The sequence below is a fragment of the Callithrix jacchus genome, chromosome 4, assembly GCF_049354715.1.
Source record: "Callithrix jacchus isolate 240 chromosome 4, calJac240_pri, whole genome shotgun sequence".
In the NCBI taxonomy this organism is placed as follows: domain Eukaryota; kingdom Metazoa; phylum Chordata; class Mammalia; order Primates; family Cebidae; genus Callithrix; species Callithrix jacchus.
The window spans coordinates 19967065-19993366 of NC_133505.1; the positions used below are offsets into that span (position 1 = coordinate 19967065).

Genomic DNA, 26302 nt, shown 5'->3' on the forward strand with positions numbered 1-26302 from the left:
AAGTTGGAGGCACTGATCAGGTGGGATAAATAAAGAGTTCTGAACAAACTGGGAACCAGCGAAGCCTTCTAATTTGGTTGCTCGGTAACTGACCACACGTAGATTATGTTCAATCTCTAATCGCTTATTTCTCCATAACACATACTCTTATAAATTCTCACTCCAGGACATAAACTCATTTTTATTGCACTAAGATACTGCACTTAGAGTATAGTCTCAATAACTGATTGTAGAAAGAGAAGTGGAAGAAACGGGGTTCCTTTCTACAGTCAAGAATCCCGTCATTCTCACCTTAATTATTCATGGGCCATATGACGCCCAAAGCGCTTTTCACATATTCATTTTACCATGACATCACCTGTGTGCCCAAATTAGAAACCAGGGGGCCAATGGAAACCTTCTCAGCATCTTTGAAAGCCTGATGCGGCCTCAGAGGAAGAACAGCTTATATTAAACTGATTTTTAATCCAAAGGGCAAAACACTTTGTCATTTTTCTTTTCTTTTCTTTTTTTTTTTTTTTTGAGACAGAGTTTTGCTTTTGTTGCCCAAGTGGAGTGCAATGGAGCGATCTGGGCTCACTGCAATCTTCACCTCCTGGGTTCAAGTGATTCTCCTGCCTCAGCCTTCCAAGTAGCTGGAATTACAGGCATGCGCCACCATGCCCAGCTAATTTTTGTATCATTTTGTCCTTTTTCAAAAAGACAACTGTTTTCCTGTCCTCCTCTCTGCCTCCCCTTTCTCATTTATGTGTTTTCTATTGACAAGTTCAGTGCCATTTTATCCTCATCACTATTCCTTTTTAAGCATGGGTTATAACCACAGGCTTCGAGCAACAGGCCCTAAATAGTACAATTAAAAAGAGCCCTGGAGGCCAGGTTCGGTGGGTCAGCTTGTAATCCCAACACTTTGGGAGGCTGAGGAGGGTGGATCACCTGAGGTCAGGAGTTTGAGATCAGCCTGGCCAACATGGTGAAACCCCGTCTCTATGAAAAACACAAAAATCAGCTGGGCAGCCTGTAATTCCAGCTACTCAAGAGGTGGAGATGCAATAATTGCTTGAACCTGGGAGGCGGAGGTTGCAGTGAGCTGAGATCATGCCACTGCACTCCAGCCCGGGCAACAGAGCAAGACTCAGTCTCAAAAAAAAAACCAAAACCCTGGATTCTGTGTCAGAAAGTCTCCATGGACCAAGGCCACTCATGACAGGCTTGGAGCTCTTGAATAAGTCATTTGATTTATAATCACAGCTTCCTCTTGGAGTGAATTTGAGAAAACAACACCCTCAGATCTCACAGGCTGACGGACTCTGCAGTTACTCAGAGCCTCCAACTCCCAGCTGTGGCTTCCTTCCTAGTCAGACCACATCAGTCCTGGGTTTTCAAGTCTAAAGTCAAGACAACAGCAATCTGCGGGCCATGCTGGGAGGATTCTGGAGGTAAGGCACCCAACATGCTCAGCTCAGGGCTGGTAGAGAAGTCAGAGCTAATTCTAGACCTGGATGGAAAGCTGTGGGGAAGAGGCTATGAGGGGAATAAAGTGGGCTGTGATGGTTTAACAAAAATATACCTGGAAAAAAAGGTAATAGGGAAATGCAAGAGAAAGCTGGTCTGTTTTGTTTTTTTTGAGATGGAGTTTCACTCCTGTTGCCCAGTCTGGAGTGTAATGAATGGTGCCATCTCGGCCCACTGAAACCTCCCAGGTTTAAGCAATCGTCTTGCCTCAGCCTCATGAGTAACTGGGATTAGAAGCACGCACCACTACGCCTGGCTAATTTTTATATTTGTATTGTTATTTTTTTAATTTTTATTTTGAGATGGAGTCTCACTCTGTCGCCCAGGCTTGAGTGCAATGGCACAATCTCAGCTCACTGCAACCTCTGCCTCCCAGGTTCAAGCCATTCCCCTACCTCAGCCTCTTGAGTAGCTGGGATTACAGATATCCACCACTGTGCCTGGCTAATTTGTGTGTGTGTGTGTATTTTTTTTAGGAGAGACAGGGTTTCACCATGTTGGCCAGGCTGGTTTCGAACTCCTGACCTCAGGTGATCCGCCTGCCTCAACCTCCCAAAGTGCTAGGATTACAGGCATGAGCCACACCGCGCCTGGCTGAAGCCTGGTCTTTTCAAGCTCAGCCAGTTAAATAAATTTGAGGTAATGGAAGGCTTAGGAAAGTTAAATAGCAGTTCAGTTACTAGGCAGAGTCCAGGCCTTAAAGGCACATTCCACCTGCGTTTGCACATGAAAAGATATCTGACCACCCCAGGTTTTCCAAGCCAGAGGCTAGGTGAGAAGCCTGAGCCTAAGAACTTCATTGGTTTTAGCAGTTTGATTTTTCTGTTGCAGAAAGCTATCCCACAGCTGAGTTTTGAGTGTATTCTGTAGGTTGGATATTATGAGAAGCTAGAACAGCAGTCCAATCTCAGTGCCCCAGGCTTTGTCGTTTTCACCTTTCTGGAGTTTCGCTCTTTCCTTCCCGCCCTCTATCGCTCAGAAAGTCCTTGATAGGATTTTGAAGTTACAGGCACTAAAAATCAGTGCTGTAGGTGGAATACTTCCACAAGTGAGACCTCAAGCTTCTGATCACTAAGAATAATTATATGAAAGCATGCAGCCTCCCTTCTTCCAATAATTGCAATATGCCGTTTAATCAGGACAGAGTGCAAAGAAACAGATCCTTTATGCAGTTGGGTTCCGAGGTCCTGGGATTACAGTCTCCCTGTCTTATGGCTAGTCTCTACTGGGCCAATCTGCCACCAGGTGTGGAAAGACTTTCTTTACAAGCGAGGGCTCTCGAAGGCTCACATTTGAAAATAAGGAAAACAGAACAGTAGCTTTGAATTTAGTTAAGCCTGAATTTACTTAGTAGAACTGTCCTTAATATCTGAAGACCGATTTTCACAGAAGGGTAATACAACTCTTTTTTTTTTTTGAGACGGAGGTTTGCTCTTGTTACCCAGGCTGGAGTGCAATGGCGCGATCTCGGCTCACTGCAACCTCCACCTCCTGGGTTCAGGCAATTCTCCTGCCTCAGCCTCCTGAGTAGCTGGGATTACAGGCACGCGCCACCATGCCCAGCTAATTTTTTGTATTTTTAGTAGAGATGGGGGTTTCACCATGTTGACCAGGATGGTCTTGATCTCTTGACCTCGGCCTCCCAAAGTGCTGGGATTACAGGCTTGAGCCACCACGCCCGGCCCAGGGGAATACAGCTCTACTAGTTGTCTACTTTGTTTTCTGAAAATGAAGTCCAAAGCTTCATTTTCAATTTTCCCTATTATCAAATGAGGTTCATACCTCACAGGAATGCTTCAAAAGCAACTAATTAAATAAAATACATTTTAGGCTGGGTGTGGTGGCTCATACCTATAATCCCAGCACTTTAGGAGGCCGAGGCAGGTGGATCACATGAGGTCAGAGAAATTAGAGACCAGCCCGGCCAACAGGATGGTCTCTACTAAAAATAGAAAAAGTAGCCGGGTGTGGTGGTACATGCCTGTAGTCCCAGCTACTTGGGAGGCTGAGGCAGGAAAATTGTTTGAATCCAGGAAGTGGGGATTGCAGTGAGCTGAGATCCCACCACTGTACTCTAGCCTGGGTGACAGAGTGAGACTCTGTCTCAAAAAAAAAAAAAAAAAAAAAATGTTGTATGCCAGACAGTGCCAAGTACCTTATCAAATTCTGGAAACATTTTCCTTTGCCTGAAAGGAACTGAGAAACAAGGTAAACCATTAAATCAGAAGTGAAAGCTGTCCTTTCCTAAAAAGTTAAAAGTTATAACTAAGATATAGAAGGATACTAATGATTTAACGAGACCTATGGAAAATCCTAGTGCCCAGTAAGCTCGTCACATAATGAAACAACATACAAACGTGCCATTCTTTGGAAAAAGCCCTTGGAAACAGAAATCTCATGACCAAATGACTCACTCAACATTTTTTCATGTGCTTACTTTATGCCCGGCACTGTGCTAGGTTCTGAAAATATAAAACATCCACGCAGCCCACATGAGTCCCAGCCTATTGGACCTTACACTGCTGTCGGCGATGCAATAGAGGTAACCTGGGAAGACCAGCTCCCCACCAGTTTCCTCCGTCCACCAGATTCCCAACACGGTGACCTCTACCTACCTCCCTCGGTTCCCAGGAGGATGAGATTGCCCAGAGGCGTCCTGCAGTGAACCCAGTAAGCCTGTTTAAGGTAAACGCAGTTTAACCAAAGTGTTTTAAGTGGAATAACAAAGGCTGGAATGTGAAAGTGGGAAGGTCTGTTTGCCTTCAGTTCCGCCCCCAAAGGCCTGCCCTGAGACTGGAGAAGGCAAGTCTGCAGGGAGCCTGCCTGGGTTTCTTAAACTGCTGGAGACCAGGTGCTACCTGACACCAGCTCATCCCAGCCTGCAGAATCCTGGAGGGCTTTGAGTTAATTGCTTTCCGCTCTAGGAATGTTAGAAGAAACCGCTCAGAAAGATAACTGCCCCGGGCGTACCTGGGTTTTTCAGGAGGATACTCCAAGATAGACCTCAGGATAATTTTTCTTGGGTGTTTTCCTAAGACTGCCCTCCATTTTGTCCCGGAAGAGGCTGCTTTTTCCAGAGGGGAAGTTTTGGATTCCCTCACAGACCCGTTGTGTTTAAGGTTCCACCCTTCCATTTAGTTACTGGTAGGAAATCTTACAGTCTCTGCCATAGGGTAACCCCTAACAGATTTAGGTATGTGTTCCACCCAAATGTTCCCCCAACGGGGGAAGGGAAATCTTGAGGGACAACAGAATTTAGTAGAAAATGCCCTGGGCTGGAGTCAGAAGGTAAGTTCTCTCCTCTCTAAGGCAAGCTGTATACCTTGAGCAAATCACTTTCTCTCCCTGAATTCTGGCTTTTCCTAGGCCAGGCAAACAGGCTCTTTACATACCCTTCCAGGAATGAACTGATTTCCTGTCCCAGGGAACAAGATAGTCCTACCGTGCATTTAGCCATGTTCCTCTCTTCTGCCAAATACTTTGCAGTTGGAAGCAGCTTATAAAATTCAGTGGGGATAAAGCAGGGCATGGAGTATGCACCTGCAGTTTCAGCACCTAGGGAGGCTGAGGCGGGAGGATTATTTGAGCCAGGAATTCCGAGACCAGCCTGGGGAACACAGTAAAACCTGAACTTAAAAAAAAAAAATCCAATGGGGTTAAAAAAAAAAAAGTTTGCAATCATAAAGCCAGGATAAACTGAAGAAAGAGCAAATCAACAATTCTTTTTTTTTTTTCTGTGACTGAGCCTTGCTCCGTTGGTCAGGCTGGAATGCAGTGTAGTGATTTCAGATCACTGCAACCCCTGTCTCCCAGTTCAAGCAATTCTCCTACCTCAGCCTCCCAAGTAGCTGGGACTGCAGGCACCCATCACCATGCCCAGCTAATTTTTGTGTTTTTAGTAGAGATGAGGTTTCACCATGTTGGCTAGGATGGTCTCGAATTCCTGACCTCGTGATCCGCCCACCTCAGCTTTCCAAAGTGCTGGGATTACAGGTGTGAGCCACTGCGCCTGGCCAATTATACATTTTAAAACAACTAAAAGTGTAATTGGATCGTTTGTAACACAAAGGATAAATGCTTGACGTGATAGAGATGCCATTTACCTTGAAGTGACTATTACACATTGCATGCCTGTATCAAAACATCTCATGTAACCTGTAAATATATACCGCTACTATGTACCAACAAAAAATTTTTAAAAAGATGGCTGGGCGCGGTGGCTCACACCTATAATCCCAGCAGTTTGGGAGGCCGAGGCGGGTGGATCACAAGGTCAAGAGATCAAGACCATCCTGGTCAACGAGGTGAAACCCCTTCTCTACTAAAAATACAAAAATTAGCTGAGCATGGTGGTGCGTGCCTGTAATCCCAGCTACTCGGGAGGGTGAGGCAGGAGAATTGCTTGAACCCAGAAGGCAGAGGTTGTGGTGAGCCGAGATCATGCCATTGCACTCCAGTCTGGGTAACAACAGCGAAACTCCGTCTCAAAAAAAAAAAAAAAAAAAAAGACATACGATGCCAGCAGAAATTTAATAAGCATGTTCTATAAGCTAACAGTATATTTAGTGACACATAGAAGTATAATTTGTTTTGTTTATTTATTTATTTATTTTTGAGATGGAATCTTGCTGTACTGCCCAGGCTGGAGTACAGTGATGCAATCTTGGCTCACTGTAGCCTCCACTTCCCGAGTTCGAGTGTCCCTCCTGCCTCAGTCTTGGAATTACAGGCCAGTGCCACCACACCTGGCTGATATTTGTATTCTTTGTAAAGATGGGGATTCACCATGTTGGCCAGGCTGGTCTCAAACTCTTGACCTCAAGTGATTCATCTACCTTGGCCTCCCAAAAGTGCTGGGATTACAAGCATGAGCCACTGTGCCTGGCCAAAAGTATAATTTATTTAACATTAATTCATTGAAACAGACATGCAAAGGATATTCATGTGCCAGGTGTGAGCCCTCACACCTATAATCCCTGGGCTTTGGGAGGCTGAGGCAGGTGGATCACCTGACGTCAGGAGTTTGAGACCAGCCTGATAAACATATAGAAACCCTGTCTCTACTAAAAATACAAAATTAGCCAGGCGTGATGGCGCATGCCTGTAATCCCAGTTACTCAGGAGACTGAGGCAGGAGAATTGCTTGAACCCAGGAGGCGGAGGTTTCAGTGAGCTGAGATCACGCCATTGCACTCCAGCCTGGGCAACAAGAGTGAAACTGTCTCAAAATAATTAAAAAAAAAAAAAAAGATATTCACAACGTCTAGAAACATAGGTGGGTATATATAATGTCATCAAGACCATTTTCAATATGTAACACACACATGCACGTGCACACACACACACACACACACACACACTGCAGACTTTATGTAGATTGGAAATCAAGTTCCACATACCTAGAATCCTATTGAGTGTCACCTAGAAATGCTCATCAGGAGAGCAGGTATCCTTTGACCACTCAAGGAAGTCAATGGCCCTCTGGTCTTGAAGCACAAAATTAGCAAATTCCCTTGAAGGGCCACATAGGCAGAGCCAAAGTAAATGGGAAAACAAACTGTTATCTCTGCCCAAGTGCACATATTTGGTCCTTCTGATAATACAAGGAGGAGGCAGCACCCCGGGTGTGATATTTTTTCCCTTTAAGTCCCTTCAGATGTTGAACTATCTCCCTGTTGGTCTTCAGGGGGATATTTGCCTGCAGGTGTTGATGGCGTACTTCGAGGGAAACTCAGAGGCCACCATGTCTTTCAGGCAGTGCAGGTCAGCTTGGAGCCTGGAGATCCCTGCATAGATCACAGACTCCATCTTAGAAGCCACAAAGACATTTGCAAAGCAGCTCAGTAGCTTTCTTACAGTGTCTTTGAAAGCAGCTGGGGCCTTCTGATCCACACGGACACAGTAGATGTTTTGGGGAGTGCAGATGGCCCTGAGGAGCCTTTCAAATGTATCCAAGTCTTTGTGGATGACCATGACTTAGGCCAAAGGGAACTCGGCTTTGTCTTTAGACAGAGGTTCCATTATGTAGTGCTTTCAGATCAAGTATTGCTGGCAAGTTATATTTCTCAGTGGCATCACTGGTATATTTTCATCCGGGAACATTTTCTTGCCTGTTGCAATGATGCCACACACTTCTGCAAGGACTGAAGAGTTTGAGATTGTCCCCTGTGGAAGGTATTTTAGTGGGACTAAATGGTTGGTATACAAGAATAAAAGAGTTATGAATGTGGCCATCAATCCCAGGACCAAGCCAAATGCCCTCACCTTCATCTTTCCTATGATCTCTTCTCAGTTCATTGCTCACCTGATTTTATGCCATTGCTGAAGTCAGTCTCACTTGAGAAGTCTGCTCTAGCAACTATTTTCAGCAAGAAGAGCAATATGACCATTTATCTAAAAGGAGGAGGATCAACCACAAAACTGTAGCTCTTCTCTTACATTGAAAAAATCAGGTGAACCTGAATCAGTGGGGCCAGCTGACCACCTCACAAAAGCCAGGCACAGTTGGGCACCTCTGAGTAGGTCAACCTCAAATTAAGACCCTAGCAAATCGGCCATGGCTGCCAGCTCAGGGTGTTTTTTCCACATGGAGTAAGGGTAAAATGTATGTTCATTAGGCACCTCTTTTCCCCATACAGAGCCACCATCACCATCACTGATGTCACCTTTGAATGCAAGGGACACTATATTTCTTCAACTTCAGGCAATCACAGTTGTCCTGAGATTGGTCGCCATTTACATGGACAGTACCCAGAACTGCTCAATAGTGGAGTCTCTTTACCTAAAATTAAGGATCAAGAATTTATAGTATTTCAGGATTCGAAGGAATCTGGCAGATTCTTCCCACCAACTTATTCAATTTACATATGGAGAACACTGTCAATGAACCGTGATGACTGTTCTATCACACTTTGTCTCCGTTTTCTCACTGATGGCCTGAGAGGTAAGCACTGACATTATATCCATTTTGCACAGGAAGAAATTAAGCCCAAAGATATGCTATCTTGTCTGATATCCAGTAATGAGTTAGTGGTAGCATGGGGTTTGCAAACCTAACTTCTTTTTTCTTAGAGATGGGGTCCGGCTCTGTGCTCAGGCTGGAGTGCAATGGAACAATCATGGCTCACTGCCGCATCAACCCCTGGACTCAAACCATCCTTCTGCCTCAGTCTCTTGAGTAGCTGAGACTAGAGGTGCGAGCCACATTGCTTGGCTAATTACAATTATACACACACACACACACACACACACACACGTATTTTTTTTTTTTTGAGACAGAGTTTTGCTCTTGCTGCCCAGGCTGGAGTGCAATGGTACGATCTCAGCTCATTGCAACCTGTGCCTTCCAGATTCAAGCAATTCTCCTGCCTCAGCCTCCCAAGTAGCTGGCATTACAGGTGCCCACCACCATGCCCAGCTAATTTTTATATTTTTAGTAGTATAAATATATTTTTATATTTATATATATTTAAACATATAAAAATATATAATATATATTTAAAAATATATAAATATATATTATATATATTTAAATATTTTTATTTATTTATTTTATAAAAAAATAATTTTATATTTTTGGCCTCCCAAAGCGCTGAGATTACAGGTGTGGGCCACTGCACTTGGCCTTAAATTTTTTTTTTTTTTTTTTTTTTAGAGATGGGGTCTCACTATGTTGAGACCGGCTCAAGCGATTCTCCTGCCTTGATTTCCCAAAGGGATTATAGGCATGAGCCACTGCGCCTGGCCTCAAACCTAATTATTTTAACTGGATAGGCCTTCTACCTGGAATATTCTCTCCCCCTGCCTTTTCTTGAGTTCCTACTCATCTTTTTTTTTTTTTTTTTTTTTTTTTGGGAGACGGAGTTTTGCTGTTGTTACCCAGACTGGAGTGCAATGGCACGATCTCAGCTCACGGCAACCTCTGCCTTCTGGATTCAAGCAATTCTCCTGCCTTAGCCTCCCAAGTAGCTGGGACTACAGGCGTGCACCACAATGCCCAGCTAATTTTTGTATTTTTAGTAGAGACGGGATTTCTCCTCGTAGACCAGGATGGTCTTGATCTCTTGACCTCATGATCCACCCGCCTCAGCCTCCCAAAGTTCTGGGATTATAGGCGTGAGCCACCGCGCCCGGCCTGAGTTCCTACTTTTCAGGTCCCTACGTGACACTGCTTCCCTGGTGACCCTTCCTTGCCCTTCCAAGTCTGGGTTAGAAGCCCTTTCACCTGCCCTAATAACACCTTGTACTCCCTACAATTGCTTGTTTGTTTGATCTACCACTAGTCTGTGGAGGACTATTTCTTTTTAAAATGTTTTATGTATGTATGTATGTATTTATGTTGAGATGGAGTTTTGCTCTTGTTGCCCAGGCTGGAGTGCAATGGCACAATCATGGCTCACTGCAACCTCCACCTCCCAGGTTCAAGTGATTCTCCTGCCTCAGCCTCCCGAGTATCTGGGATTACAGGTGCGTACTACCACGCCCAGCTAATTTTTGTATTTTTAGTAGAGGCAGGGTTTCACCATGTTGGTCAGGTTGGTCTCAAAATCCTGACCTCGTTATCTGCCCACCTAAGCCTCTCAAAGTGCTGGGATTACAGGTGTGAGCTACCGTGCCCGGCCAATATTTTATTTCTAAATGTTATGATTTGCATATATGATTTGCAAATATGCACCACATATTTATGGGGTGCAGCATGATGTGTCAATACATGTATACATTGTGTAATGATCAAATCACAGTAGTTAGCATATCCATCGCTTTAGACATTTTTTGTTTCTTTGTTATCGAAACATTCAAAAACAGCTCTTCCTGGTATTTTGAAATATACAATGCATTGTCATTAACTGTAACCTTCCTCCTATGCAATAGAACTCCAGAATGCATCCTTCCTCTCTAACTGTCCTCGGCACCTGCTGCCCCATCTCTCATCGCCCTGCTCCTTTCCCTTCCCATTCTCTGGTAACCACTGTTTACTCTCTGCTTCTATAACAACTTTTTAGATTCCACATGAGTGAGAGCCTGCAATGTTTGTTTCTCGGTGCCTGGCTTATTTCACTTAACATAACGTCCCATGGAGAACTATTTCTGTCTGCTAGTCACTGCATTTTCAACACCTTGCCTCTGGTTGGCACTCACGGAACTGAGTTCAGTCACTCTTCTTTCCTCTATTTCCAGAGATCAGCAAAACCTGCTGAGGGCTCCAATCTGGCTCGCTGCATGTTTTTATACAATCTCTCAGCTATAATGGTTTTATATTTTAAAAGGATTGGGAGAAAATGCAAAGAAGAAAAATATTTTGTGACACATGAAAATTATATGAAATTCAAATTTTGGTGTCCAGAAATACAATTTTATTGGAACCACAGCCATGCTCATTTGTTTACATAGGGCGGATGGCTGCTTTCACATGACAATGGCAGGGTTGAGTTGTTGCCACAGCTGGCCACCGAAGCTTAAAATCTTTTCCATCTGGCCTTTACCAGAAAAGACTTGCTGACCCTCTCCTCTGTATCTACGGATGTCCCTTGCATATCATTATGCTCACACTACATCAAGACATCTATTGTGGACTTGATATTATTTTACAACATTTTGCTTTGTTTTCAAGATTTCCTGGTGAATGCTAGAATGACACGAGATTTGGTAGCAAAGCATGAGCTTCAAAGGGAGATTTGTTTGGGTCTAGAACCTGGCTTTGCTGGTTCCTAATTGTGTGACCTTGGGGAAGTCACTTTACCTATCTAATTTCTTTATTTGTAAAATAAAGATAATACCAGTAGGGCTGTTTTGTGAGTTGTTGTGTTGATAAGTAGAATGCTCTTTGAGCAGTATTCACATGTAGTGAATACTCTCAAATGTTAGCTATTCTTACTGTGCACGGTCACATCTAGGGGCTACCTGTACCGCCAGTGAGCTGGAAACTCACATCACTGCTCTTTGCCTGAAACCGGTTGGCCCAAGCTTTGGCAAGATGCAGTACTGCCACACAGTGGCCCTTTAAGGGGTGGCTTGGCATGCCCTTCCTTTTTTTTTTTTTTAAAGATGGAGTCTTGCTCTGTTGCCCAAGCCAGAGTGCATTGGCATGATCTCGGCTCACTGCAACCTCTACTCCTGGGTTCAAGTGATTCTCCTGCCTCAACTGCCCAAGTAGCTGGAATTATAGGCAGGTGCTACCACACCCAGCTAATTTTTGTACTTTTAGTAGAGATGGGATTTTACCATGTTGGCCAGGATGGTCTCTGTCTCCTGACTTTGTGATCCGCCTGCCTCAGCCTCCCAAAGTGCTGGGATTATAGGATTGAGCTACAGTGCCCGGCCACCCTTCCTTTTTTTTGAGTGACTGCAAATCTGTGGATTTTCAATCCATCATAACATTTTATTTCTCACCTGACTGGGAGCAGCTCGAAGGAAAGGACATGTTTCCAAAAACATGAGGAGTATTCAACATGGCATTTGAGGGGCATAGAAAAACCTGCCTATCCCAAGGTCTCAGCCACATCAGCCAGCCAAGGGATCACAATGATGTTTAAGAGGTTTCATAAGGAAGCTAATTGCTTAAATGAGATCTGAGTCCAGAAGGATGTCCTAGCAATAACCTCTGTATATCTCATTACACCGTGAGTAAGTAACCAATACCATTCAATAGAGTTTCAGGAAAAATGGGACAAGAGACAGGTTAGATTAGGTGGAAGAAAAGTAAGCAAGGCCTGGCATGTGGGATGCTAGGGTGGGCCCTCTGGACTGTGCTGGCAGGGTGGGCTAAGCAGCCAGGAGAGGACATGAAGGTGAAAAGATGTCCCGGGGTGACGTACCATCACTTAGATTATTTTTATTTATTTATTTTTTGAGACCAACTCTCCCTCTGTTTCCCAGGCTGGAGTGCAGTGGCGCAATCTTAGATCACTGCAACCTCTGCCTCCTGGGCTCAAGCAATTCTCCTGTCTCAGCACTCCAGAGTAGCTGGGATCATAGGTGCCCACCACCATGCCTGGCTAATTTTTGTACTTTTAGTAGAGATGGGGTTTCACCATGTTGACCAGGCTGGTTTCGAACTCCTGACCACAGGTGATCTGCCCACCTCAGCCTTCCAAAATGCTGGGACTACAGGTGTGAGCCACTGCACCTGGCCAGATAATTTTCAGAATTAGAGATTAATCTTTTTTTTGAAACGGAGTCTCACTCTGTTGCCCAGGCTAGAGTATAATGGCATGATCTCAGCTCACCGCAACCTCCACCCTCTGCCACCTAGGTTCAAGTGACTCTCCTGCCTCAGCCTCCCGAGTAGCTGGGATTACAGGCACCTGCCACCACACCTGGCTAATTTTGTATTTTTAGTAGAGATGGGGTTTCACCATATTGGTCAGGCTGGTCCTGAACTCACAACCTCAGGTGATCCACCTGCCTCAGCCTCCCAAAGTGCTGGGATTACAGGTGTGAGCCACTGTGCCCGGCCTGAGATGAATCTTAAAAATCAAAATTTCCCCAGTGTTCCAGGCACACTCAAAGCAAAATTAAATAGAGGTTCAGCATCCCTAGTCTGAAAATCTGATATCTGAAATGTTCCAAAATCCAAAACTTTTTGAGAGTTGATGTGACACCATCAGTGGAAAATTCTATACCTGACCTCATATGATGGATTGCAGTCTAACAGTAGTCAAAACTTTGTTTCTTCGACAAAATTATTTAAATAGTGTATAAAATTATCTCCAGGCTAAGGTGTATATGAAATATAAATGAATTTCATATTCAGACTTGGGTCCCATCCCCAAGACGACATCTCATTCTATCTATGCACATATTCCAAACTTGAAAAGATTTGAAATTTAGAACACTTCTGGTAGCAAGCATTTTGGATATGGGATACTCAATCTGTAGTTTCATTTTACTTTTTTTTTTTTTGAGACGGAGTTTCACTCTTGTTACCCAGGCTGGAGTGCGATGGCGCAGTCTCGGCTCACTGCAACCTCCGCCTCCTGGGTTCAGGCAATTCTCCTGCCTCAGCCTCCTGAGTAGTTGGGATTACAGGCACGCACCACCATGCCCAGCTAATTTTTTGTGTTTTTAGTAGAGACGGGGTTTCACCATGTTGAGCAGGATGATCTGGATCTCTTGACCTCGTGATCCACCCGCCTTGGCCTCCCAAAGTACTGGGATTACAGGCGTAAGCCACTGCGCCCCGCCCATTTTACTTATTTTAATGTAACTTAACTGAGCATCAAATTTTAAATTCCTTTTTTAAAAAATTAAGAAAACTTAAATGGCTACATAAGATGACAGTCCAGTGACAGACATGGAAAAAGGCTTAGAGGTCATCTTACCCATCACATCATTTTATACAGGAAAGGAAAATGCCATCCAGAGAAGGAAAGTTACAGAGCCATCTAGCCCCGGACCTGGGAGTGGTGGCAGACCACAGCTGGTCGGACACAAGAAGCTGCTTCCAAAAATGTTTCTTTCCGTTTGTCCTACAATGAAGATGTCAGAAAACAAACAAAACGATATTTTTGTTTGTTTCTTTGAGATGGAGTCTCACTCTGTCTCCAGGCTGGAATGCAGTGGCGTGACCTCGGCTCACTGCAACCTCCACCTCCCAGGGTCAAGAGATTCCCCTTCCTCAGTCTTTTGAGTAGCTGGTACTATAGGTGCGTGCCACCACACCTGGCTAATTTTTTGTATTATAGTAGAGACGGGGTTTCACCATATTGGCCAGGATGGTCTCAATCTCCTGACCTCGTGATCCGCCTGCCTCAGCTTCCCAAAGTGCTGGGATTATAGGCATAAGCCACTGTGCCCGGCCTAGAAAACAAAATTTTATAAGCATGTCTCTAGTTCTAACTCACTATTCAACTGAAGGACAAATTGAATAGGGAGTGAGATAATCTTAACTTCATGAGATTTGTTCTTATATGTAGTTTCTTCCCTGAGAAACCAATCTATGGTAAAGATAATATTTGTGCTTTTCAATGAGGCTGGTAAAACATTAGAACTTTGAAGCTCAGAGCGATAACATTTATTCATTCGTGTGAACCTTATCAGGATTAGGCAAATCTAATCAAAGCAAAACAAAATGATCTGGAAAGTTTGTGACCAAAACCAATAGGTGTATTCAATACTCCTTTGAAGGGCACCTAATTCCAATAACATTTTTATTTATAAATGTCCTCTAAATCTTTTATCTTCTGCAAATAAATTATTTCTCACAAATACCAAATACAAGGGTTAGTCCAATACATCAGCCTGTTTTCCAGCATGTACTCGGTATCTCCAGGATGAGGACACACTGTGGGTCTTTTCACACTTCTCTCTCCCATCACCCACCCCTCTCCTTCTGGATTTAACATACTGTTGCATTTCTGTCAAATTAGCTGGAATGGAACAGTAGTGTTTAATCAGGTATACACACTGCCATGGGAACCTGCAACTTCAAATTCTACCCCTAATCACTGATGTTGACTTGTTAAAACACTTTTTTTTTTGGAGACGGAGTCTTGTGACTTCACCCAGACTGGAGTGCCACGGTGTGATCTTGGCTCACTGCAACCTCCACCTCCCAGGTTTAAGCAATTCTCATGCCTCAGCTGGGATTATAGGCATCTGCCATCATGCCCGGCTAATTTTTGTATTTTTATTAGGGATGGGGTCTCACCATGTTGGCCAGGCTGGTCTTGAACTTCTGACTTCAGGTGATGCATTTGTCTCGGCCTCCCAAAGTAGCTGGGATTATAGGTGCCCACCACCACACCTGTGAGCCACCATGCCCGGCAGTATTTTGTGTGTGTGTGTGTGTGTGTGTGTGTTTTGAGACAGTCTTGCTCTGTTGCCCAGGCTGAAGTGCAGTCGTGCTATCTCGGCTCATTGCAAACTCCACCTCCTGGGTTCAAGTGATTCTCCTGTCTCAGCCTCCCAAATAGCTGGGATTACAGATGTGTGCCACCACACCTGGCTAATTTTTTGTATTTTTAGTGGAGATGGGGTTTCATCATGTTGGCCAGGCTGGTCTCAAACTCCTAACCTCAAGTGATCCAACTGCCTTGGCCTCCCAAAGTGCTGGGATTATAGGCATGAGCCACTGTACAGTTTTTAAAATGATGTAAATAACACATACCATAAAATTTACCATCCAAACCATCTTCAAGTGTGCAATAGAATAGGGTTAACTATATTGCATGCTGTTGTATGACAGATATCGAGAACTCTCTCACCTTTGCATAATTGAAACTTCAAACTCATCAAAGAACAACTCCCCGTTTGCTGTCCCCTCAACTCCTGGCAACCATATTCTGCTTTTTGTTTTTATGAGTTTGATTATTTATTTAGAGACAGAGTTTCGCTCTTGTCACCAAGGCTGGAGTGCAGTGGTGCCATCTTGGCTCACTGCAACCTCCCACCCCTGGGTTCAAGTGATTCTCTTGCCTCAGCACCCTCTAGGAGCTGGGATTACAGGTGCCCAGCCCACTTTTGTATTTTTAGTAGAGATGGGGTTTTGTCACATTGGCCAGGCTGCTCTCAAACTCCTGACCTCTGGTGATCCACCTGCCTCGGCCTCCCAAAGGGCTGGGATTACAGGCATGAGCCACCTCACCTGGCTCAAGTTTGATTACTTTAAATATCCCGCATTTGAGAAATCATGCAGTATTTTTCTTTTTGTGACTGGCTAATTTCACTTAACATAATGCTTGCTAAGCATCTTTGGCATCCACTGGCCTACCCAACAAACTTGAGCTGAGGGCCTAGTGCTGGCTAACATTGCCAGGAATAGCTGTTATACTAGAAAAATCTACTTGTAAAATGGTAAAAATAGCAATATGGGTTTGTAGAGGGTTTTCACACATACTGTGTCATCATTTAAGACAGGGTTTCTTACCCTTGGCATTATTGATATTTTAAACCAGATAATTGGCTGTGGTGGGGGCTGTCTTGTTCATTGTTGGACGTTTAGCAGCATACTGGCGTCTACCCACTAGATGCCAGTAGCATCTTCTCTCTCCAGTTGTGACAACCAAAAATGTCTCCAGGCATTGCTAAATGTCCCTATGGGTCCACCTTCCAATAAGGTGGACCAATAAGCTACCTTCCAAAAGAAGTAAAATGCAGCTTACAAAACTTTATGAGGTTTGTACAATAACTTGTAATAGCAGGGCATGGTGACATGCACCTGTAGTATCAGCTACTTGGGAGGCTAAGGTGGGAGGATTCCTGGAGCCCCAGATTGAAGGCTGCAGTGCATTAAGATCCAGCCTGTGAAGAGCCATGTACTCCAGCCTGGGCAACACAGCAAGATCTGATCTCTAAAAAGCAAAACAAACAAACAAACAAACACAGTGTATGAAGCTACCTGGCACATAACAGGCACTTAACAAGAGTTGTGGTTCACGCCCATAATCCCAGTACTGTGGGAGGCTCAGATGGGTGGATCACCTGAGGTCAGGAGTTCAATACCAGCCTAGCCAACATGGTGAGATCCTGTCTCTACTAAAAATACAAAAAATTAGCCAGGCGTGGTGGTAGGTGCCTGTAGTCTCAGCTACTTGGGAGGCTGAGGCAGGAGAATCGATTGAACCCAGGAGGCAGAGGTTGCAGTGAGCCGAGATGGTGTCATTGCACTCCAGCCTGGGCAACAAGAGCAAAACTCCATCTCAAGAAAAAATTGTTATTATTTAATAACATCATATAAAATGTATGAAATTGAGTAGCTGGATATTAAGTATAACCATTAATGGGACACTGAACAATAGAGGTTCACTGGATAGGATTTTTTTTTTTTCAGGTGTAGTTTCACTCTTGTTGCCCAGGCTGGAGTGCAATGGCGCGATCTCAGCTCACTGAAACCTCTGCCTCCCAGGTTCCAGCAATTCTCCTGCCTCAGCCTCCCGAGTAGCTGGGATTACAGGCATATACCAGCACACCTGGCTAATTTTGTATTTTTAGTAGAGATGGGGTTTCTCCATGTTGGTCAGGCTAGTCTGGAACTCCCGACCTCAGGTGATCAGCCCACCTCAGCCTCCCAAAGTGCTGGGATTACCTGACAGATAGGAATATTTTTATTTGAAATCTACCTCTAATTAGATATGTGCTGTTGGCAAAAATCACTGAGTCTCTTTGAGTCTCAGTTCTACCAACTGTCAAGGGAGATTAAATAAACTTGCTGTGTGTACTTTATAAGGTTATAATGATATTAAACACGTATAATAAAGGAAGGTACTTTGAAAGTATAAACTTGTTACACATGCACGCCATTGGTATGATGTAAATTTTCTGTAACAACTTTATTGAGACTTAATTCATATACCATACAATTCTCCCATTTGAAATGTACAGTGCAGTGGTTTTCAGTATATTCACACAAGATTATGCAACCATTATCTCCATCTAATTCCACAATATACGATATTATCCCAAAAGAAACCATCTAACCATTACATGACTGTCCCAACTCCCTGAGTCCCTGAGAGCTACTAATTTATCTTCTGATTCTAAGATTTTTCCTGTTCTGAACATTTCACAACTAGAATCTGGTATAAATTTTACTAGTTCTCTTCACAGTACTGTAACAGTCTAAGCTGTCTCACATCCTTTTTGGAAGAGGGGAGGTATGTTTGTTTTATTAGAGTAAACAATAGTGTGTTCTTTTTGTCCATTTTTTTTTTCAATTGAGACTCCATAGAGACTGTCAAAAATTGCCAATGACTATATTTCAAATCGTCATGGCAGGGTATTGGGAGAAGTTTTTAATTAGCAATAATCACACCTCAGATAAACCTCATTGGCTACAATACTGTGCAAAGCTGTCAATAATATTTTTTAACAATTTTTTTTGAGACAGAGTCTCCCTCTATCACCCAGGCTGGAGTGTAGTGGCGCAATCTCAGCTCACTGTAACCTCCACCTCCAGGGTTCAAGTAATCCTCCTGCCTCAGCAACCCAAGTAATTGTTATTACTGGCGCCTACCACCACGCCAGGCAAATTTTTGTAGTTTTAGTAGAGACAGGATTTCACCGTGTTGTTCAGGCTGGTCTCAAACTCCTGACCTCAGGTGATCTGCCTGCCTTGGCCTCTCAAAGTGCTGGGATTACAGGTATGAGCCACTGTGCCTGGCTGTATTTTAGTAACAATTTTATCACAGAAATAGCTCAGGAATAGATAAGTGTTCTAAAATTATTGCCATGTTGCTCAATGAATGTTTGGCAAATCACCGCTGTGGCTGATGCCCATGTAGAAAAGACCTGTGAAATAGTATTGTGAAGCACCCTCATATTTCTGCCAGCAGTGAGGATTTTCCTTTGTTCTTTGATGTTAATATTTGCTTTAGGTCTAAGTCCCATAGGGGGCCCGTTTATTCTCAGCTAGTTTGCGCAAGAAAGGAAGGCTTGTGAAATGCTCTATGAACAGGTTTAGCCAATCGAACGTTTGGCGTGGTATTGTCAGGAAGCTTGCCTCTCACCAGAAGGGGAACTTCTGGGACGTGTCACTGCACCGGACTGTTGCTAGGTGGAGGTCTGGCAGCTCCAGTGGAATACTTGAAAGTGGTTTGGAATGGACCACTGCGATCCCATTTTTTGTGTGTGTAAAGTCTCACCATCTTGTCCAGGATGGTTTTGAACTCCTGGGCTCAAGCAGTCCTTCCACTTCAGCCTCCCAAAGTGCTGGGATTACAAGTGGGGCCACCATGTCTAGCCCCTAATTTTTAATATTTATTCATGCTCTACTTAAAATATGCCTTTACTATACCAAGGACTGAGGTAGATATGTGCTAAGCACTTGGGATACAGGGGTGAGAGACAGTCACTTTTTTTTTTTTTTTTTTCTTTTTTGAGACAGAGCCTCTTTTTTTTTTTTGAGACGGAGTTTCGCTGTTGTTACCCAGACTGGAGTGCAATGGCACGATCTCGGCTCACCTCAACCTCTGCCTTCTTTCTGGGTTCAAGCAATTCTCCTGCCTCAGCCTCCAGAGTAGCCGGGACTACAGGCGCGCACCACCATGCCCAGCTAATTTTTGTATTTTTAGTAGAGACAGGGTTTCACCATGTTGACCAGGATGGTCTCGATCTCTTTTCCTCGTGATCCACCCGCCTCGGCCTCCCAAAGTGCTGTGATTATAGGCGTGAGCCACAGCGCCTGGCCGAGACAGTCTCAAAAAAAAAAAAAAAAAAAAAAAGTTGGGCCGGGCGCGGTGGCTCACACCTGTAATCCCAGCACTTTGGGAGGCCGAGGCGGGTGGATCATGAGGTCAGGAGATCCAGACCATCCTGGTTAAGATGGTAAAACCCCGTCTCTACTAAAAATACAAAAAATTAGCTGGGCATGGTGGCACGTGCCTGTAATCCCAGCTACTCAGGAGGCTGAGGCAGGAGAATTGCCTGAACCCAGGAGGCGGAGGTTGCAGTGAGCCGAGATTGCGCCATTGCACTCCAGCCTGGGTAACAAGAGCGAAACTCCGTCTCAAAAAAAAAAAAAAAAAGTTTAGCCAGGCTGGAGTGCAGTGGTGTGATCTCAGGTCACTGCAAACTCAGCCTCCTGGGTTCAAGCCATTCTCCTGCCTCGGCCTCTTTAGTGGCTGGGACTACAGGCGCCTGCTACCATATCTGGCTAATTTTTATATTTTTAGTAGAGACAAGATTTCACCATGTTGGCCAGGCTGGTCTTGAACTCCTGACCTCAGGTAATCTGCCTGCCTCCGCCTCCCAAAGTGCTGAGATTACAGGTGTGAGCCAGGATGCCTGGTCCAGACACATTTCATGCTACACAGATATGCACTCATACATTCACACATACACAATAAGAAATCTGGGATGTATACACAGGAATGTTAACAGTGGTTTTCCCTGAGTTGGAGCATTATGGATTATTTTTGTTACTTTTACTCTCTTCCAGAGCTTGCTCTGCTTTTACAAGTGGGGAAAAGATTTTGTTCAGTGTCAATTTGCAGAGCTAATTTCTGAAATCCAGAAATGTCACAGTGGAAAGCACATCTGCTCCAGGAGTATCACAGTGTACCAAATATCGCATCCTCAGACAGCTCCATGTTTCAAACTATGGTAGGAGACTATGAGAGAAACACCCAGAGACTTCTGGACAGTATATGTTCATGAAAAGAAAAAATATATCATCTGGTATTTTTATGAAGTTCTTTTCTGCATTATGAAAAATTTAATTCACTTTAATGAAATTAAGAGATTAATCAAGAATAAATTAAAACACTATCTTTTTTGTCTTTTCTTTTCTCCTTCTTTCTTTCTTTTTTTTTTTTTTTTTTTTTGACAGGGTCTCACTCTGTTGCCCAGGCTGGAGTGCAGTGGCACGATCTTGGCTCACTGCAACCTCTGACTTCCTGGTTCAAGCGATTCTCCTGCCTCAGCCTCCTGAGTAGCTGGGATTACAGGCATGCACCACCACACTCAGCTTATTTTTGTATTTTTAGTAGAGATGAGGTTTCACCATGTTGACCAGGTTGGTCTCGATCTCCTGACCTCATGATTTGCCCACCTTGGCCTCCCAAAGTGTTGGGATTACAGGCGTGAGCCACTATATCCGCCCCCACTATCCTTTTTTCTACATATTCTTTCCAGATCCAGGAAAGGGTTTGGGGGAGGGAAGCAGTCATTTCTGGCCTTCTCTTGCCTTCTGACCTCCTGGCCACTGAAGCACACAAGCCAATGCCACATTTAATAACCTTCAGAGACAGATGTTTGTAAAGTGGAACCCTGGCTTGATTAATTCAAATTGTGCCTAAAACCAAGGTTTATTTTGTTTTATTGCCTTATATTTGAAGTTTAAATGTCTAGTGGTTATTGATCAACTTTTATTATGGATTTACTGGCACAAAAAGGTGATCTGAAAAATGCTAACCTCTCCCACCTTGAAGGTTGACAATTTAAACTAGTTCAGTAAAAGATCTGAGAAGTCACGCAGTAAAGAAACTTGCTTGGCTTTATTTCACCCAGTGTTTACCAAACTAATTTTTTCAGCTAAGTTTCTTTCTTTTTTTTTTTTTTTGAGATGGAGTTTCACTCTTATTGCCCAGGCTGGAGTGCAATGGTGCGATTTCAGCTCACCACAACCTCTACCTCCCAGGTTCAGACAATTCTCCTGCCTCAGCCTCCAGAGTAGCTGGGATTACAGGCATGTACCACCACGCCCAGCTAAGTTTGTATTTTTAGTAGAGACGGGGTTTCTCACCATGTTAGCTAGGCTGATCTCGAACTTTTGATCTCAAGTGATCTGCCCACCTAGGCCTCCCAAATTGCTGGGATTGCAGGCATGAGTCACAGTGCCTGGGCCTTCTCTGAGATTTTTTTTTTTTTTCCCAAAATGGGGAGAGTAGACATCTTTATTTATTTATTTATTTTGATTTTAGAGACAGCGTCTGGTTTTGTCATCCCAGCTGGAGTGCAGTGGTGTGATCATAGCTCACTGCAGCTTCCTGGACTCAAGTGATCCTCCCCTCTTAGCCACCCACATACCTGGGAGACTATAGAGGTAGTAGAGGTGTTCACCACCACACTGGAATTTTTTTTTTTAATTTTGTAGAGATGGGGTCTTGCTATGTTGCCCCTGGTGATCTCAAACTCCTTGCCTCAAGCGATCCTAGCACCTAAGTCTCCCAAAGTGCTAGGATTACAGGTATGAGCCAGCATACCCAGCCGTCATCTTTTAGAGTTATTATAAGTATTAAGTGGCACAATATAAATGTGTGTGTAAAGCACTACTTTTACTAGGTAAAAGACTTGGCGCGTAGTAGATACCCAATACATGAGATGTCTTGGCCCTCATTAATTAATTCAATAAATATATATTAGTCCCTATTATGTGCAGTTCTACTGCCTTTAAGGAGCCTACATTTTAGTGGGGAAACCAACAATAAACTAACAATAAGTATATAGTACACTAGATAGTAGTAAATGCCATACAGAATAAAAAACAAGGCAAAGAGAGGTAATGCATTCTAATTTAGGCTTGGGATACATGTACAAAATATCTTATAGCCCACCTGTTAAAATATCATAGCTGGGTATGATGGCTCATGCCTATAATCCCAGCATTTTGGGAGGCCGAGGCAGGTGGATCACCTGAGGTCAGGAGTTTGAGATAAGCCTGCCCAACATGGTGAAGCCACATCTCTACTAAAAATATGAAAATTAGCCAGGCATGGGGGCAGGCACCTGTAGTCCCAGCTACTTGGGTGGCTTAGGCAGGAGAATTCCTTGAACCCAGGAGATGCAGGTTGTAGTGAGCTGAGATCACACCATTGCACTCTAGCCTGGGTGACAGAGTGAGACTCCATCTCAAAACAAAACAAAACAAAGCAACTGTTTATTGAATACTTTATTTCATTGGATTCTCACAGCAATGCTATAAAGTACGGGTAAAATTATCCTCATTAAGCAAATGAGAAGTCTCAGGCTCAGGACGATTAAGTTCCTCTGAAAAAGCTGACAGGGTCCAGATCATTTAGCATCACTAGGCTGCTGTTATTAAAGTACAAATCTGCACCTCCTCCCCACCCTCCAGTCCTTTCACAGAGCGTGGTGTGGCTATAATATCCTCCATGGGCTGGCCACAGTGGCTCTGCCTCTAATCCCAGTACTTTGGGAGGCCAAGGCAGGAGGATCACTTGAGCCCAGGAGTCAAGACCAGCCTGGGAAACATAGTGGGACCTCATCTCTACCCAAAATAAAAAAGATCATGTGGCCCAGTGCAGTGACTCATGCCTGTATAATCCCAGCACTTTGGGAGGCAGAGGTAGGTGGATCACCTGAGGTCAGGATTTCAAGACCAGTTTGGCCAATATGGCAAAATACCATCTCTGTTAAAAATACAACAAAAAATCAGCCAGGCGTGGTGGCTCATGCCTGTAGTTCCAGCTACTTGTGAGGCTGGGGTCAGAGGATGGCTTGAGCCCAGGAGGATGCGGCTGAAGTTGTTTTGTTTTGTTTTTTTGAGATGGAGTCTTACTCTGTCACCCAGAGTAAGACTTACCATCTCTTGCTAACCTTTCTCTCATATACTCTTATTAGTGTTAATTTTATTTAGCAAACACTTAATATTTTACAACTAGGCCAGGTGCGGTGGCTCATGCCTGTAATCCCAGCACACTGGGAGGCCAAGGCAGGCGGATCACGAGGTCAAGAGATTGAGACCATCCTGGCCAACATGATGAAACCCCGTCTCTACTAAAAATACCAAAAAAAAAAAAAAAAAATAGCCGGGCATGGTGGCACATGTCTATGGTCCCAGCTACTCGGGAGACTGAGGTGGAAGAATCACTTGAACCCAGGAGGCAAAGGTTGCAGTGAGCCGAGATTGCGCCACTGCACTCCAGCCTGGTGACAGAGCAAGACTCCGCTCAAAAAAAAAAAAAAAAAAAACTTTTACAACTAATAAACACAAGTCTCTTTCCAAGTGCTTCATCAATATTAATCTTTTTTTTTTTGAGATGGAGTTTTGCTCTTGTTGCCCAGGCTGGAGTGCAGTGGCAAGATCTTGGCTCACTGCAACCTCCGCCTCTCAGGTTGAAGCAATTCTACCTCAGCTTCCCGAGTAACTGGGATTACAGGCATGTGCCACCATGCCCGGCTAATTTTTCTGTATTTTTAGTAGAGATAGGGTTTGTCCATGTTTGTTAGGCTGGTCTCAAACTCCTGTCCTCAGGTGATCCACCCTCCTTGGCCTTCACAAGTGGTGGGATTACAGGCATGAGCCACCACACCCAGCCTTCTTAAACCAATCCTTTTAGTCCAGTGAAAGATAATTGGAATGAACAGCTTCATTACTCTTGCCAATACAGGCAAAATAGGTTCATGCTGTCTTGAAGAGTAGCTGAGCAAAAGCCACCTCAGTGTTCAGCGTCGAGCCCCAGACGCTGGGGAGAAAGTGGGCCATGCACATAAGGAGAACAGGAGTTTTTTTGAGGGAGGGAGTTAGGGCCCAGTCACTCAGCCCCTGTTCCCTATGAATCAACTTCAGAATCCCTGGCAAAGTGGCCCAGAGCAGCTCCAATTAAGGTCAGGTGCTGGGAAGGGCAATAGGACAACTCAAGTAAAGCCGCTCTGGCCAGGCACAGTGGCTCACACCTGCAATCCCAGCACTTTGGGAGGCTGAGGCAGGTGGATTACGAGGCTAGGAGTTTGAGACCAGCCTGGCCAATGTGGTGAAACCCTGCCTCTACTAAATATACAGAAATTAGCCAGTTGTGGTGGCACATGCTTGTAATCCCAGCTACTTGGGAAGCTGAGGCAGGAGAATCGCTTGAACCTGAGAGACAGAGGTTGCAGTGTGCCAAGACTGTGCCACTGCACTCCAGCCTGGGTGACAGAGTGAGACTCTGCCTCAAAAAAAAAAAAAAAAAAAAAGAAGCCACTCGGAAGGGAAGAAAGATGGGCTACAGGCTGGCCCTGGCGGCAAGGAGCCCGTGGGAAGAAGAGGTGGAAGTGTGGGTGCCATGGGGTTGCTGATGCTGGACCAAGTTCTCATGATCCCTCTGGGGCCTGCCTGCCTAAATGAAGTGGTCCGTGCATGGAACGAAGGATGTTTGTTTTTGAACTGTGAGGCACTGGACTTAGGCCTTCTGGGGCTCCACGCCCTCCCCTCTGAGGCAAACCCCACCAGCCCTGGAAGCAGCCTGCACTTCCCCTTCCTAAGCATCAAAGCTTTGGATGGGCTATTGCTAAACTTTCTTCCTAGAAGCCTTTACCAGTTCATACTCCTACCACAAGTGCATCATTCTTTTTCATTCTTGCCAACCCGAAGAAGGGAAAGGGCTCTATTGTTTCATTCACATTTGATGACTACGGAGCGTGAGCCTATTACCATATGCTTTTCTCTCTTGTCCCTAAAATTCCATTTCTGGGATATAATCTAAAGAAATTCTCAAAACGATAGATGTTCAAGAATGCTCGTATGGCATAGTTTATTCTTTATTTTTATTTTTTTGCGGGAGACTGGAATTTTATTATTACTCAAATCAATCTCCCCAAGCATTTGGGAGCAGAATTTTTAAGGATAACTTGTTGCGGGGGGCGGGGAAGGCAGTGAGCCAGGAGTGCTGAATGGTCAGAGATGAAATCATAGGGAGTTGGAGCTGTCTTCTTGTGTTCAGGCAGTTCCTGGGTGGGGGCCACGAGATCAGATGAGCTGGTTTATAGATCTGGGTGTTTTATAGACTGATCAAGTACAGGGTCCGAAAAATATCTCAAGCATTGATCTTTTTTTTTTTTTTTTTTGAGAGGGAGTTTCGCTGTTGTTACCCAGACTGGAGTGCAATGGCACGATCTCGGCTCACCGCAACCTCCGCCTTCTGGGTTCAAGCAATTCTCTGGCCTCAGCCTCCCGAGTAGCTGGAACTACAGGCGTGCACCACCATGCCCAGCTAATTTTTGTATTTTTAGTAGAGACGGGGTTTTACCTTGTTGACCAGGATGGTCTCGATCTCTCGACCTCGTGATCCACCCGCCTCAGCCTCCCAAAGTGCTGAGATTATAGGCGTGAGCCACCGCGCCCGGCCGCGTTGATCTTAGGAGCATAAGGGAGAGTCAGAATCTTCTAGTCCGATGGCATTGTTTATAATAGAAGCAAAAATAAAGATAATCTAAATGTCCATAAATGGGAACTGGCTATAGAAATTATGGTGTGTTCATATTGCGGAGGGCCATGCAGTTGGTTATAGATTTAAGTTGACCAGCAGAGACAGACAAAGAAAGACCTTAGGAACATGCAGATAAATGAAAAAATATATACACTATGTAACAATATATTAATATATCCCATTTATGTTTTTTAAGTGTTTGCCTA

The 26302-nt window shown here is 44.3% G+C and overlaps 2 pseudogenes; both read right to left on the reverse strand.

The window, feature by feature from the left end:
• Positions 1–1489: 1489 nt before the first annotated feature.
• LOC100391786 (N-acetyllactosaminide beta-1,6-N-acetylglucosaminyl-transferase pseudogene) lies at positions 1490–7587 on the reverse strand (annotated as a pseudogene).
• A 10582-nt stretch (positions 7588–18169) lies between these two features.
• LOC118153204 (U4 spliceosomal RNA) lies at positions 18170–18301 on the reverse strand (annotated as a pseudogene).
• Between the last annotated feature and the right edge of the window lie 8001 nt (positions 18302–26302).